Here is a 15,451-nt window from a genome sequence, read left to right on the forward strand (position 1 = left end):
AATGAACACAAATATTGTATTTATTAATGTATGAAAAAACAACAACAGGCAATCAACAATAAGTACCTAGGTATTATTTATAACAATTTTTTAAAGTCTTATTTCAACCACTGTCTTAAGACTATAAAACCAACTAAAATCTACCTCTCAGTCTTTAAAAATTAAACTTAAAAAGTGTTCTTCAACGTAATTATTAAATTCAATAAAGATATGCTTACCTAATCTGACAATTCAGTCTCAAAATTAACGATTATATGTGAATTTTTGGAAAAAAAATATTCGCGGTCATGGTGACTTTGGACAGTAATTGAACTATTGGTGTCATTGGTTGTAATTGGTAATTGTAATTGGTGGTGTGGTAAAGTATCATACCACGGCAATGGTATAGGACTTCTAAGTTTTTCATAATTGTAATTGTTTGTTTCATTTTGGATAATAAAGTTTACTATGTCGTCTGTGGTCTCAAGCCGTGACTTATTACTAGTGTCGAATAGAATGTTGTCGTCAAGAAGAATGCTGCAAGTCTCATTCCGAACGGATGGATTGACTTAATTTTCCTCAGTGCATACATGAATTTGGGCTGATTCAGTAATAGTCAACACGACAGGACTGCTTGGATTAGGTGAGGAAAGATGAGGCTCTTGGTCAATGAAAGAATTAGTCTCTTGATTTTCAGCAGACGCATTAGATAAATCAAGTGGAGTATGTGTGGCTGGTGGGGGTTTCATAGGTAGACGTCGGTTCTCAAGTTTTGCCTTACATTTACTCCATAAAGCATGTACACCACATGAGCTCGATTAGTAATATAAGACTGCATAAATTCGTTTTTGATAGTGTGTCCAACTTCGTATTCGATCACCTTCATTGTACTTCTTAAATCGTCCTTTTGATCATCAGTAATGCTCGCGTCCATATCTTTAGCTATTTGTTGTCTTCTGCTGCATTTGGGTCAATAGGAAATAGCCCACAAGTCTTGAAGGCCTTTTGTACAATTTCGACTTTGATTGATTTGTCATAAGCCTACACTTTTACCAGGTCTATTATTAGTGAATTTGGTATTTCTTTGATTTGTGTCCAAGAAATTTTTAACTGTATCATAAACCTCTTCTGGATGCATAGGAAAACCAATCTTGGCTTTATTTAAAATCCAGCGAGCAAGTTTTCGCTCTTCTTCAAACGTTAGCTGCGACACTGGACCCATTTTTCGTTGCCACGGAACTTTATTGTTGATTTTGTTGTGTAGAGTTGACTTTGGTATGTTAAATATATGTTTTGCTCGCCTTATTTATACTAGTTTCACCTCTGATTATAGCATTCAGTTCTTTCTCCAGTGTCTCTTGGCTGTACCGAAATCTAGTATATGACTTTTTGATGGAATCCATTGTATTTGCCTTAAACAATAAAACAATAATTTTGAAATATATAGTAACATTTATAGTGTCTTGCCATGGCCAGCTATCAGCCGAATACGACCTACCTACATAATAATTAGCAATCACAAAGTAAAATTTGATTTTCGTTCATTCATTGGATCAATAAAAGTTAAATTACCGGTAATTGAACACGTCAGTTTTTCATAGTCCATTCGATGGATTTTAAAAACCAATGAATGAACACCTGTGTTCCAATACTAGCCAAAAGATTTGAAATCATTTTCGGAACGTGATTTGTAAAAATAAACTTATTACCATCAGCCGAAGTTAACTTATTAATAAATCTTTAAAATTTTTGATGTCCCAGTGAATGAACGACCGTTCATTCACTAGGATTTTGGCAATTTTTAGAGCTAGTGCATGAACACGTGTTTTATTCAAATTCTACTAGCAAATATGAATAAAATTGACTGAAAATATAAGCAATAATTTATCTACAATCTCTATGTAAACAAAAACCAGTCTAAAACCTTGAAATATGACTACAAAGCTACGATATGAATAACAGTGTCTTACCTGGATCCTAAATTCCTGTCCATACAAAATATATTTGCCTCACACGCGTTAACTTTCCATTGATGCCATTTTGCAACTAAGCTATCTATTTAACAAGAATTGGTGTTACTATCTCCGAAATAATGTTACCAATGAAAAAAATACAAAGTAGGTTGGTAGAAGTTGTTTATTTTCTTATTCTGGAGAAAAAACCACGTTCCGTTCATTCACTGGAGTGTGTTCATTTATTGGTGCACTTACCCTATAACATCCTTTTGTGGACGCTGGTGAAAAAATTAAAACGTGTGAGAGACGACGATAACGAAGTAGGTATACAGAATATACCTACACACAATATTAAATATTTCATTTTCTATTCATTGTTCTGGCGAGACGAGATTGTTATTTCGCACAAAGCGCATATTTTACGGAGTCTGTACTTGAGCAAATAGAGGAGTCGGTTTCTAAGCGAGACGAGACAGTTAATAACAAATTAATCATGGCACAGCTTGCGTAATGCGGGCCACAATGACTGTAAAGTGGCCGACATTGTGCCATCCTTGACCTAAATATTGGATGCTCTTTGTCCCGCTCTACGCTACGTTTTGAAATACGTTTCCGTAGAGCTTTTCGGGAACGATTTAAACGCTCCTATCGTGCCATTTTCAGATTGCCTGAACGTTTTAGTTCATCATTTCTGATTGACAGGTACCTAACTACATCTCGCACCGTCATCCTAAAGGTCGATGTTTTACGTCGTGAAGAAGCTACAAATATTTACTTGGATTATATATCTGCATTTAAATTACGTCCTTTTAGTGGTTTGTAAATACCACATCCCTATCCCTATATTCCCTCTCCCTATATTTTGACGTCTTGGAATGGTTTTTGAAAATTCATTGATCAGAGAAAAGCGCCCATAGAGCATTTTCAGGCAGCTCTTGTTTTTTTTTATAAAAGGGGCTAATATAGTCAAAATGACGTCAAATTTACAATTCCAAAAAATCGAATAATCCTACTGAAGGCTGAAGCCAAGGAAATCTTACAAAATTGTATTAAGGACCAATTTTATAAAAGCACAACGTTCGCGTTGTAAAGCTCGTCAAATGTCACAGAAGCTTTTAAAACACGTTTCCCCTCTGCCTCAATACCTTTACTTACCAAAACCATTTATGTATGTGTAAAGGCTTAAAATTCGTTGGAAAAGGGCCATAAATCATAATTAGAATAAAATGTAAAATATATTTACCGTACGTTGTAATTTTATTCCACCCTATTATAGGTACATTTTTTCATAGCTATCATGTTTTCATTGTAAAAAACAATACCTTCCTTCTTAAATTTATTTGAGAATTTTCACTAACCACAAAACAATTCATTACCGAGAGAAAAAGTCTTCGGGGAAATTGAAAAGTTTTAATTTTCTCTCTGTATAAAAAGCCACGAAGAAAATAATTGGTATGTCTCTTATAATATTATCTTAGCTTGAAGATTAATGATTCAAATATTAAGATAGGTAAGAGGTATTGTGTAAATGTTACCGAATTTTCAAATTAGCCTTGGTTTTTTAGTACATCTTAAAGCAAAAGTATTCTATAATAATTTATTAAGTAAATTAATTTCTTTCGAATACCTAAGAAGGTACCTATTTACATAGGTACATATTTAAAGTAAAATTTAAGAGTGTCTATGATTTGAAGAGTGCAAAGAATTTCTTCTCTTGAAAATCTTAAAGTAAAAAAATTAATTTAAAAATTTTTAAGATTTTATTTTTTTTCTAATCTATTTTCTACGAGAGTAAAATCGCAATCGAAAAGCTCACTTTCATATATTAAAGAAAATAATAAAAACAAACAATGGCTCATATCTTTGCTTTTCAAGCAAAATACCTACAGTTCCCTATTGTTCTACATTTCATAAGTTCATGGACGTAATCGTCAACGGATCAGTGATTTTGCTTGAGTTGTGTTTGAATTTTATTTGTGAGGAATGTTTAATAAGTCGTATTCGTTTATTAGAATTGTAGCGTAAAATTTGTTTTATTAGTTACTGCATATTATATTTATAGATCGTTAGTAATTTCGATTAAAAATAAAAATTCTAACGGGAGGTTATGTTCATACATACTATAATGTCGTTGTTTTCTATTACGTCCCAAATGACATGGTGATTTCTAATCACCGTAACTTATTTACCTGAATACTAACCGTAAAAAAGAAAGAAAAATAAGAAACATTAAAACATCGCAGATGGTATTAAACAAAAACAATTAAAAAGTCAAAAGTCCACAATAATAAGCATTATCAACATCACGCAAATAAATTTCGCGAATATAACATGACGAGAGACAGCACACGCCTCCCTAATGTCCATAACTTCGATAAATTATCAAGAAAGTGCCTTAATTATATTCCCGGTACGCGGCGTATTGCTAATCAAAGGAGGCTTTAATTTGGCGTATCTTGTAAAATGTAAATATTTAATTATCTGAACGATGACACAGGAGAGAAAAATTAAGGTTATTATAATATTTACCTACAAGAATTTTTTTGCCGTTTAACGTTTTCTGTTATATAAAGTAGGAACTGTCATTCCAACTCCTCAAGTATAAAAAAAAAAACTGAAACGGTTGTAAATTAAAAAAACTGTTTATAGCCAAATAGCTCAATGTTTATAGCGCAATCTCTCCGTAAGAAAAAGAATACAATTCTATTGTATCTAATAAGCCCTAAGGTAACATCAGGACACAGGTGTGACTTTCATTTATAAGTACTTAATATCTAATTAATAATTCCTCTGAAAATCTTGTTAGGTAATTCATTCCATTATTTTTCCTTAGGCTCTTCAAATCATCGAAAATCTGTTTATTTCCTTGTATTTCAAATGAAATGAGAAAAGTTTGAAAAAAACAAAGTTTTTTATTTATATGTTTGATCCTTTTATATTGTGGTCTGTTGGTAGCCATGCTCGAGGTTTCAACATCAAAACATAAAAATGGTTTTGATGAATAAGTAGAGTTAATTCATTAAATTAATATGTACCTTAAGCCTAATTTCATAAAAGTTTCTTATTGCATGCAGGTATGTCTCTAAAAGTTTAATTAAACCTTCATGATAAGTTATTATTGGATATTAGGTATTAATCACCAAAAGATTCCGTCGGCGTAATTTTATAACAGTTGGTTAAACATGGCTTCTTAGTTATTAAAAAAAATTATACCAGGAATTGTTTACAAGTTATGAAGTTAGGTACCTGTTCTGAGTTTCTTGGTAAAGATAATGGCTATGGGCTTATTTTACTTTCATTTTAATAAACTTATGGCGAAGTTATAACTTCGGAACTCTTTATTATCCTGGGATTTGATAGCTTCTGTTTTGATATAGGAAGAATTATGTGACCCAAAGGTTTAGGAAAGAGATTCGGCTGCGGCCTACTTTACTAAAAGGAAAAATATTTAGAGGTACTTACCATTGCCAATCATAGTATCATACTTGTTTTTACTTAGGTAAGTACCTAAATAAAACATAATCATTTAAATTTATGTGTAATGAATTACCTTCACCGGGTAACGTTCACCTCAGAACATGAAAATTGTTGAGAGAAACAAAGATCGTAATAAAAATGTTAAGCATTTATCAAAACAATAATAAAAATAAACTAGGTTTGGACAATATTATATTCAACTTAGAAATACCTAGTACAGAAAAACAATGATCCTTCATTCTATAACATATCTAATCCTCCAAAGATAAAGTCCTGTAATCGCAATAAATAAACAAATCTACAAACGAATAACGCAAAATTCAGAGATGGGCGTCATAAAGTTAAATGTAATGGAAAATCCCTAGAAATAGGCGTTTGTTTGTTTTTAACGAGACTTCGATGCTTTTGTAGTCGGAATTCTTGACTTTTATGAGACTATGGGAGTCACTTTGACGTTTATTAAAAGGTTTCCGATTACTCTGAAAGCTTTGAAGGTTTAGTTGTTATGTAGGCTTTTTGTTCCGGACCATCAGCCACTACACACAAATAACTGAGCGCGCTTGGATATAGGTGAATAGTGATACTCTTGGAAATATTATGTATTTGGTCTCGCTAAATATTCTTTTCTCATAAATAGTACGTTATTTTTTCTTCACGGAAAATATTCCCTTAAAATTTCATTCAGCGAAAGGTCACAGTCTCCATTCAACAAGCCCTTGGGGAGGCTTTTATGAGAATCTCGCCAATAAACTATAACTTGACAGCTTGATTTAACATTTAATATTTTTTTCAAATGAATTAAACATTATTAATTCTATATTTAATAACAGAAATGCTTATATTTTCTTCTTAGATCGGTACATTTTCAACTGGCTTCAAAAAAGGAAAAATTTCAATCGGTCAATCATCAAAATCGGATCACCCATTCGAGGTTTCCACCTTAGAACTTTCGAATGGGTGAACCAGTGGGCAGTGAACCAATTTTGATGATTGACCGATTGAAATTTTTCAAGTCGATTCAGTTGTGGTTCAGTAGTTCTTGAGATTCTAGCGCGTTTTAACAAACTCTTCAGCTTTATATTAATTGTTAGTATAATTAATACGGTATTAAGATGGTATAGATTCTTCGCTAATATAGACAGAAACTTTCTAATGGATGGAAAGGAGAGGTAAGTTTTAATTTTTTTTTAATTTAATATAGGAATTATGTGTTTGGAATCTTTGTTGCACCTATAAAATATTTAATTTGTTCGTGTTCGGTTCTAGGTTCTAGCAAATTCTACAATATAATTTGCAGTAGCGGTAAGCCGCGCGTCGCTTGCTCGTAAAATAAGCTTACAGATGTTATGGCTGGCTCCGTATTAATAAAACAAAGCTGTATAAACCATTTGCAGTCCGTGTCCCCATTTACCGAGTCAGGTTTTGTGAACGGAATATCATAGTTCGTGTGCGCTCTTATATTAGTATTCATACGAGGCAAAGAAATGAAGGCTTTATAGAAAAATGTCAAAGCTTTTTTATACGAAATATTTTTTTTGTATATATCATTTTTATTATATGAACCATTACTTTGCTGTACATAATTTATTGTACCAGTGTTTATGGGCGAGTTTCTATAGGTATATAGTATGACTACATAGTACTAGACTATATAAAACAACAGCTTTTTCTGTCCCTATATCCCTATGACGTAACTATGCTTAAATCTTTAAAACTACGCAACGGATTTCGATGCGGTTTTTTTTAATAGAAAGAGTGATTCTCGCGGAACGTTTTACGTGTATAATACATTAGATTAATATATAGAAAGCGGGCGAAGCCGCGGGCGGAAAGCTAGTCAACCTATAAACACGTTTCAGTTGGGTACACACAGGTAGACACGGTTGAGCGAAACGTAGATTGCATCGAACATCCATGAAATAGGAATGCTACGATTCGGAATTGTACGCTTTTACAATCTTGTGCAAATCGAAAACCATTTCTTCGCGTGGTTTTAACAATAGAACGTTCCATATAATACTGAACTTAAGCCTACCTCACTATGTCCACTATGAGGGTAGTGGAGTAAAATACGTTGTAGTGTAGTTATTTAATCCCAGTATTGTGAAATTTATTCGATAGAAATCTGATTTATTTGGTGGAGAAACTAAATATGAATAAAGTAGATATAGAGCATGTAGAGCAAAATATGCGACTTATACGCACTATAGGTATTTATGTGCTTATCTCAATAGATCTTTTTACGTGTACGTGAAACGAGGCTTTCACTGATGAGTTATTCACAAAGAGAATAGTGGAAGTAGGAAAATAACTGGACGAAAATATACGTATTACGTACAGTATAGACTTTCAAAGCGGATGAATTGAGGTTCACGTATATGGAAAATTGTTGTGCTTAAATTTCTAGAATGCAGATTAAATTCGACAAAATTGTATTATAACAATGCGTCAGTTCTACCTACTATTTAAAAATATGCTGTTTTGTAGCAGATTCAGAGCGAATATGCTTTATTCTCATAACCATCTGTCTAAAATTATTGTGATTTTTAAAGCCCTCGTAAATTAATAAATCATTTTTTTATATGAAATACAATAAAGATGAATAAGATAATTATTATCATAATGAAGAATGAATCGTATGTAACTAAATTATTCCGTGAACCGTGAATTTATGTTAAATTGAGAGGATTATTCGGGATTTAAGTGCAATTTACTAGAGTGGATTTGTGTGAATACGTGATGAGCAAAAACTTGTTCAGACATTAAATGAGTAATTCATACTACATTCTGAAATCTGATTCGTTTTCAAAGGGAATTTATTAATTATTGAAAATAAAACTATATTCACACGACGAAATGGAAACCTCTCTGTATGTTATTTTTCTGACTGACTCAAGTAAAGTGGGTTCTGTATATTACGATTCGCAATGAAAATAAAGCAAATGTACAACACTTGTATGGAATTCAATAAGAAATAAGTAGGTATACGAACTTACGAAATTGATATACAGGGTGTCTCACTATTGGTATACTAAGCGAGAAGGGACTTGTAGTTTTGCATACACTGATCACGTAAAAAATACTAAAACAACAAAATTGCATCAAAAATTTTTTGCTAAATTTTTCCTGAAAATCCATGTTTTCTTCTCTAGCTTCGCGCAGCCGGCATGTACCGCTTCTCTAATGTGAGCATTTTGTCTATGAAAACATAATCTTAAACGATAGATCACGTGCTGATGGCAAAGTTAGGCGGGTTGCTTGTTTTGGGTGTACACATAGAGTTTTAAGAATTCATCTATTTGAAAATAAATGGGTCTGGAATTTTATAAGTATTTTTTACGTTCTCAGCGTATGCAAAACTATAACCTCCTTTGAGCTTAGTATACCAACAGTGGGACACCCTGTATAACCTAGGTAAGGTTCACATATAATTAAGTAGATGAGAACAATAATAGGTACCTAGTGCAAGCATTTTGGCGACATTGGTCGCCCATCTGCTAATAATTTTTTGGGCGTCAAAATGAGACGACAAGGGAGCGAAATAATATTTCGAAATAATAGTTTCGTGTGTAGAGGAGGATTTTAGGATTGCCATTCCTGTGAGTAGGTACCTTCAAATAAGGAGGATCAATGATCATGCTCTATAGTCAGTCAGTCAAACAATTCCAAAAGTAGATAGTAATAAACAATCGTTGTAGACATTACTTTTATTATACTTATAAAAATGAAGAGCGTTTATCACGTTTATCTCGACGTTCAAAGCTCAATTTGCGCTATAATTAGATATATTAATGCTGTGGTAATTTGTTTTATTTATGTATGCAGCGCTAATTGAATATCTACAAAATGACATTTAATTTAAATTGATGAATTGTGTCTATGAGTACCTCTCTGTTGTTATGAAAAAGATTATTATTAGCCTTTGTTCAGACTTTACACATGTATGTAGTTATATAATTATATATGCTCGGTTTGATCCATTTTTGCGTGTCCGTTTGCCAGTTGGCAAAGGCCTCCTCCAATCTCTTCCATTCGGGTCTTTCTATGGCCACTCTACCCCAAGTTGTATCTTGAAAAAGATACCTGTGTAAAATTATTGTAAAATCTTTCAGAAAAGAAAATTAATTATTGTTGATGCGAGGAGTATGTCGTGACATAGGTTACTCGGTGTAAAATTTTTAAAATGTAGGGTACAATAGTGATGATGAATGAAGAGTACCTAAGTAAATCTTTCAATGCTATTAGTCACAGTAGTAATTTTTTTATTAAATATACAATCAACCCGCAATCGCAAGTAGGTATCACGAATTACCGTAGTATCATTTTATTTATTTATTTATTTATCAATTTAATATACCACACCAAGAAATATTTACAATTATACAAAGGTACATCATAAGGTAGGTACATAAGGCGGCCTTATCGCTTGCCTTATCATATAAGTAGTAATTAGGAACTTTCCATCGAAATTAATTTAAAATGGCCATTACAATTCTGTGTAATTTATTTATTCGAGAAATAATGTATTCCATTTGTTAAGCGTTTCCCTTTGTTCTGTAGATACCGGCTTTAGGGATTAGTGGAAAATACAATGAGATTTTCGCCTGGGAAATATTACAGACACGGAGCATATTGTATCGTAAATTCTCAGGGGTTGAAGATAAACTCTTGTTAGGTGTGTCGTCTTCTACTACTTTAATATCACGTGAGAAAATAATTGTCGAATAACGGTGGTCAAATATGGTGTTGATTATTGAGATTTTAGCTGGATAGAGTGAGGGTTAAATTATCTATATGAGCTGATGATGGTGATGCTGATAATGATGATGAAGATGATGAACTTTACCTACAATCTAATAATCTGTACATATAATGCTCTATTCGTAGATATCAATTTGAAATTGGTTAGTGTGATATAAGCTTTCAATTATTGTACCCAATTGTTTAAAGGATCGATTTCAATTTAGTAGTTAGTTTCAAGGATTATCCTATATTCTGAAATCTGAACATATAAAATTTAGTTATGCCTACGCGTAATCCGCTTTAGCTGTGCATAATAATTTTAATGGTAAATATACATATAACATGGTAATGTAATCAAACTCGTCAAAGATATAAATTCTAAACTGCAAACTACGTTAGACAATGTGGTAACACAGTTAGGATGATATATTCGAAATAATAGTTTCGTGTCGGAGTTTGCTACATTCCCTCAATTATATGCGTAGATATTATTTTCAATAGTTAACACTTTGCATAAATTAATAAAGTGAAACAATAGTCATTTACATGAATTTGCACAGATGCTTGAACTGTGCAGTGTGCTTGAACTCATTGAACTTATGATCAACAGATATAAGAATTAAAAAGTCAATATATGTGGGGATTGTGTAAATAAAAACGCCAAATTAGCCCAATTTAGTTTATTATCCATATACCGGAGAAAAAATATAATCATCCATTTCTTATTACAACCAAAACACAAAGTAATTTACCATAGACAGTCATAGATTGATAGACAATATATTCACAGATTCTAAATAGAAAACACAGGTCAAAAATGAACTATTTATGATAAACTATTATTATTATTTCCAACATACATACATATATTCATGAAAATTTTCACTTTTTCCGAAAAAGTCATTTTTTCAACGGTTTATACTATTTATTTTATTTATTTATTTCACCTTACCACCACCAATATAATATTACAAAGTAACAATTTTAGTCTTTGAAATCACAGTATTATCAACATAGATTCGTAGGTATAAAAGGCACGAGATAAACTTTGTGACATACAAAATATGCTTGTTCTTAGAGTATAAATACTGAAATTACATACAAAAAAAAATGCCATAAATTAATTAAATGCTTAACTCATACATAAATTAACTAAATACACTCTACTATATAATTTTAAAAACTATCCACAACAATTTGTTATTTAGTATATTTATATTTATATATTTACCTCCAAACAATTTACATCAAACATTAATCTATTTCAGTAAGACATAGTAATTATTACAAATAAACATAAATTACTTCCCTCCGTGCTAGTCGCTGACGCCACTGTGTTACAGTAGGGAAGTTTATTTTTATTTTATTTTTTATTATATATTTATATTGTACAGTGTACACCACTTTGCTTAGCAAGGTACGAAGCAAGCATGCGAAGTCGCACACATACCTGTGAGAATTTAAAATCAAAAGCTGTATTTTTTGTCGACAGTAAAATGATTGTATCATACAATCCTAAATTCAATTCAATACGCTGATCGCATGAAATCGGTCAAAAATCCTTTTTTAAATAGAAATGTTGTTGAACATCTGTCGGGCATATATAAGATTCACATTCCATTTGGACCTCATTTCACATTCATCGCGGATGCTGGCGACAGAGCACATTTGAATTGATAATGGCCATCTTTGGTCGTTGCCGTTCCGTTTCGTGTTTTGGAACAACCCTTCATTTCAGGACAAAATTTTGCCTCATGCAGTGACCTATTTTTATAGATAAAAAAAAAAACTATAAATTTATAAAGAATAGAAAAAATTCGATCACGAGGCGGGACTCGAACCCGCATCCTTTCGCGCCATTCCGGGGCGGATGCCTGACCAACTCAGCCACTCGTGACCCGCCAGAGCAATCTAATTTATTCTATTCTTTCAGTTTTATGTGTCTGAAGGGACACACCGCGCGCCATCTATTGAGATGATTAACAACCATTTCAACCAATATGAAGCACTTTTCAGTGAATACAATATTGTAACGATGGAGCACGACCTTTTTTGTTGAATTTATATTTTTGGTTTTATGGCATTCAAATGCTTTATAAATATAAATTTATAAAGAATAGAAAAAATTCGATCACGAGGCGGGACTCGAACCCGCATCCTTTCGCGCCATTCCGGGGCGGATGCCTGACCAACTCAGCCACTCGTGACCCGCCAGAGCAATCGAATTTCTATTCTTTATAAATTTATATTTATAAAGCATTTGAATGCCATAAAACCAAAAATATAAATTCAAAAAAAAAAACTGTAAGAAAAAGAGAGTCACAGAATTATTTTGAATAGTTTATTTTTGTACATATTATAAAGAGATATGATACAGAAGCATATTATATATAGGGACATGCCTACATCTAATCTATTCTTATACATATACACATAACTACATATCGTGATCTTATTGAAGTGGATTCTTATAGGCGGCAGGTGTTGAATAGAACGCCCACGTATCCCACATTCGAAAGAAATAATAGAAACGAAGTACAAAAATAAATGCAAACAAATAAAAATATACCTAACATTTTTCTACAAAAATTGCCTTGTTCATTTATAATTTTACGTACCTAACTAGGTATCTTATTTCATTATGAAAATATAAAAGCTGCAGCCTGAATCTAAAGCCTTCAAGAGTAGACTTTGTAGATAAGCTGCCAGCTCATGCTGCGTTTAAATCTCTCTGAATGGCGAGCTCGGGTGAGAACCTTGACCTATTTCATAAGGAAATACACAACTTTACCACCGATAGACCCGAATAATTTCACTTGTTGCTGCATATTTGACGTCTTGAAATAAGCCTTAGCAACTGAAAGTTATATTTGGAATAATTTCCTTTCATTTGATGTGTAATACTTATTTATGGAAACTTTTCAAATTAACATTATTACACAAGTATTATTATTAAATTAAATCAACGAAAGCTTATTGATGTTAGGTACTCCAATTAACAAAAGTGAAACTCAACTAAAATATTAACTTTATTCAACACAGAGTTTTTTTAAACTTCGTCATAAATCTCTTTCAAAATTGTGAAAACACGATGAATAAGTTTTACAGTTTGCTTTTATTTTATTATTTAATATTATTCAGAGAGTATGAAAAGCTTACGGGCTTTTATCTTTCATTGTTTCATCAATAAGATATCTTATAATGTAAAGCAACTATCAAAGAGGATATAATCACTACGTTTGCAACTATGCGCAAAAAAGTGAGATGGGATGAATTTAGATGAATTTTTTTTTTACCTGACTGCTACAAAACTAGCTTTATGATTCCTATGTTTTTCGAGTGTTGTAGTTAACCATTACTCTACGATTCACCATGCGATGTTCGACTTGTGATAGCGTATGGTATTCATATAGGAGTAAGTATCACTATTTGTTTGCAAAAATATATATTGGGAAGCAAGTGCTGGATTTTTTTTGTGTATCAAAATTCGTTGAATTTGATTTAAAGTGTGTGATAATTGTATTTCTTCTTTAGGTAGTTAAAATAAAATACATATTTTGAAGCTAAATAATAATGAAATAATTATTTTTAGCTAAACAATTTGTGACTGTTACTGGCAGTTCTGGAATGTAAATATTTGCATAGTCTTGGTATTAAATGTTTTAATTTTATGAATATTCAATTGTTAGCAATCTACAAAATAAATAACAGTATTTTCATAGGCGTATTAATGGCTAGAGTTCGTGGTGAATAAATGTATACATAATGTATTGAAAACATTTAATTTAAATTCCGTAAATGAAGGCTGCGAATATTGTTAACGCCATGATGATTTTTTTTTCATTTTAAGTTTCATAATTTTCTAGCTTGTTTCAGATCGCAGCTCCTTGCTTGATACCTGGAAGCCGTATAAAAGTAACCTGTACAATAGACAACAAACTTAAAACGTTTTAAATAGTATCCACATCTGACCATCCGTTTTCAGTTGAAACATTTTCAGCCAAGCATCCATGCTCTCACAATAAAAAATAACGTTTATCAATCACGTTTATCAACATGTCAATGCAATACGAAAAATAATATAAGCGCGATATTTTTTTTAATATTCCTTACGTATACGTATGCCAGGAAAATATCATTAGGTACCTAACACTTGACATATCTCTTGTTCGCCTTCAAGAAGCTTATATCTTATACACTAGAGATTTCGGTATGAACATTTGACGTGTAACAAGAAAATTGTTGTGTTCTATCACTTTCACACCTAACTTGGTATTGCCACTGTTAATACGAAGTTTTCCCAAGGCTACAGATGTATGCTGTAATATTCTGTGCAAAAGGTTAGTTTTTGTACATGAGTTTGTTGATAAATTGCCAACAACGTCATTCAGAAGCATTGTTGGATGAGACAATTATTATTTATGCTAAATAAAATAAGTATCTGAACCAATTATTAAAAAGCGATATTCCCTGATTATGGGTAGTTACCATAATAAAATTGTAGCAACTCTCACTTTGACAATATGACATAAGTGTCAAAAAAATTGCGTCGCTTCGAATATTTAAGTTAATATTGTTGCGTATTTAATAAATATTTTCCGAATATTAATAATGCATTGCATTGTGAAAAATTGCAGAAGTTTTTGGACACCAAATTCTGGCCTATAATTTCACAGGCAAGTGTATATTTACGTTATTTACAATATTCCTTAATACTCGTGCATTTACCTGTTTAGAATCATTTTAATGGCAAAAATCGTCAAATTTATCATCATTTTACTAAGCAATCATGTTAAATAAGTTCTTTTCCTAATACTTTCATCATTTTTCAACAAGTTTTCAACAAACAAATTTAACAAGTAAGGTAACCATGATGATGGGTTTTTACGGATAGCGACGATAATATATTGCTAAACAATATTATGATGAACATTTAGAACACCATTTTAAATTTTTTTATACTAGTAATGAAACAACATACGACATCGGTATTGCACTCACATATTGTGGTTTGTTCTTTTTTACATTGAAATTTATACTTTTTAACCTAATATTTTTTTGTTTTACGTATTTCAGCTTTCCAAAAATGAAATAAAAAGAAATAAATGGCTGTCCATAGTGCCTATCAAGGGTAAAATTTATCAACATGCCAGAATATACAGTTTGCATTTTAAGCCTGAGGATTACGGTCCAGAAAAAAAATACCTTTTGAAAAGTGCTATACCTTTTTATTTACCACATTCTTGTTACTGCGTCTCAACTGATAAAGTAATTTTAATAATATTATAATTAACCAC

This window comes from Colias philodice, chromosome 9 (genome assembly GCF_061535455.1).
Source record: "Colias philodice isolate Cphi_HAF_F1 chromosome 9, ilColPhil1 Martin Lab GWU primary, whole genome shotgun sequence".
Taxonomy (NCBI): Eukaryota; Metazoa; Arthropoda; class Insecta; order Lepidoptera; family Pieridae; genus Colias; species Colias philodice.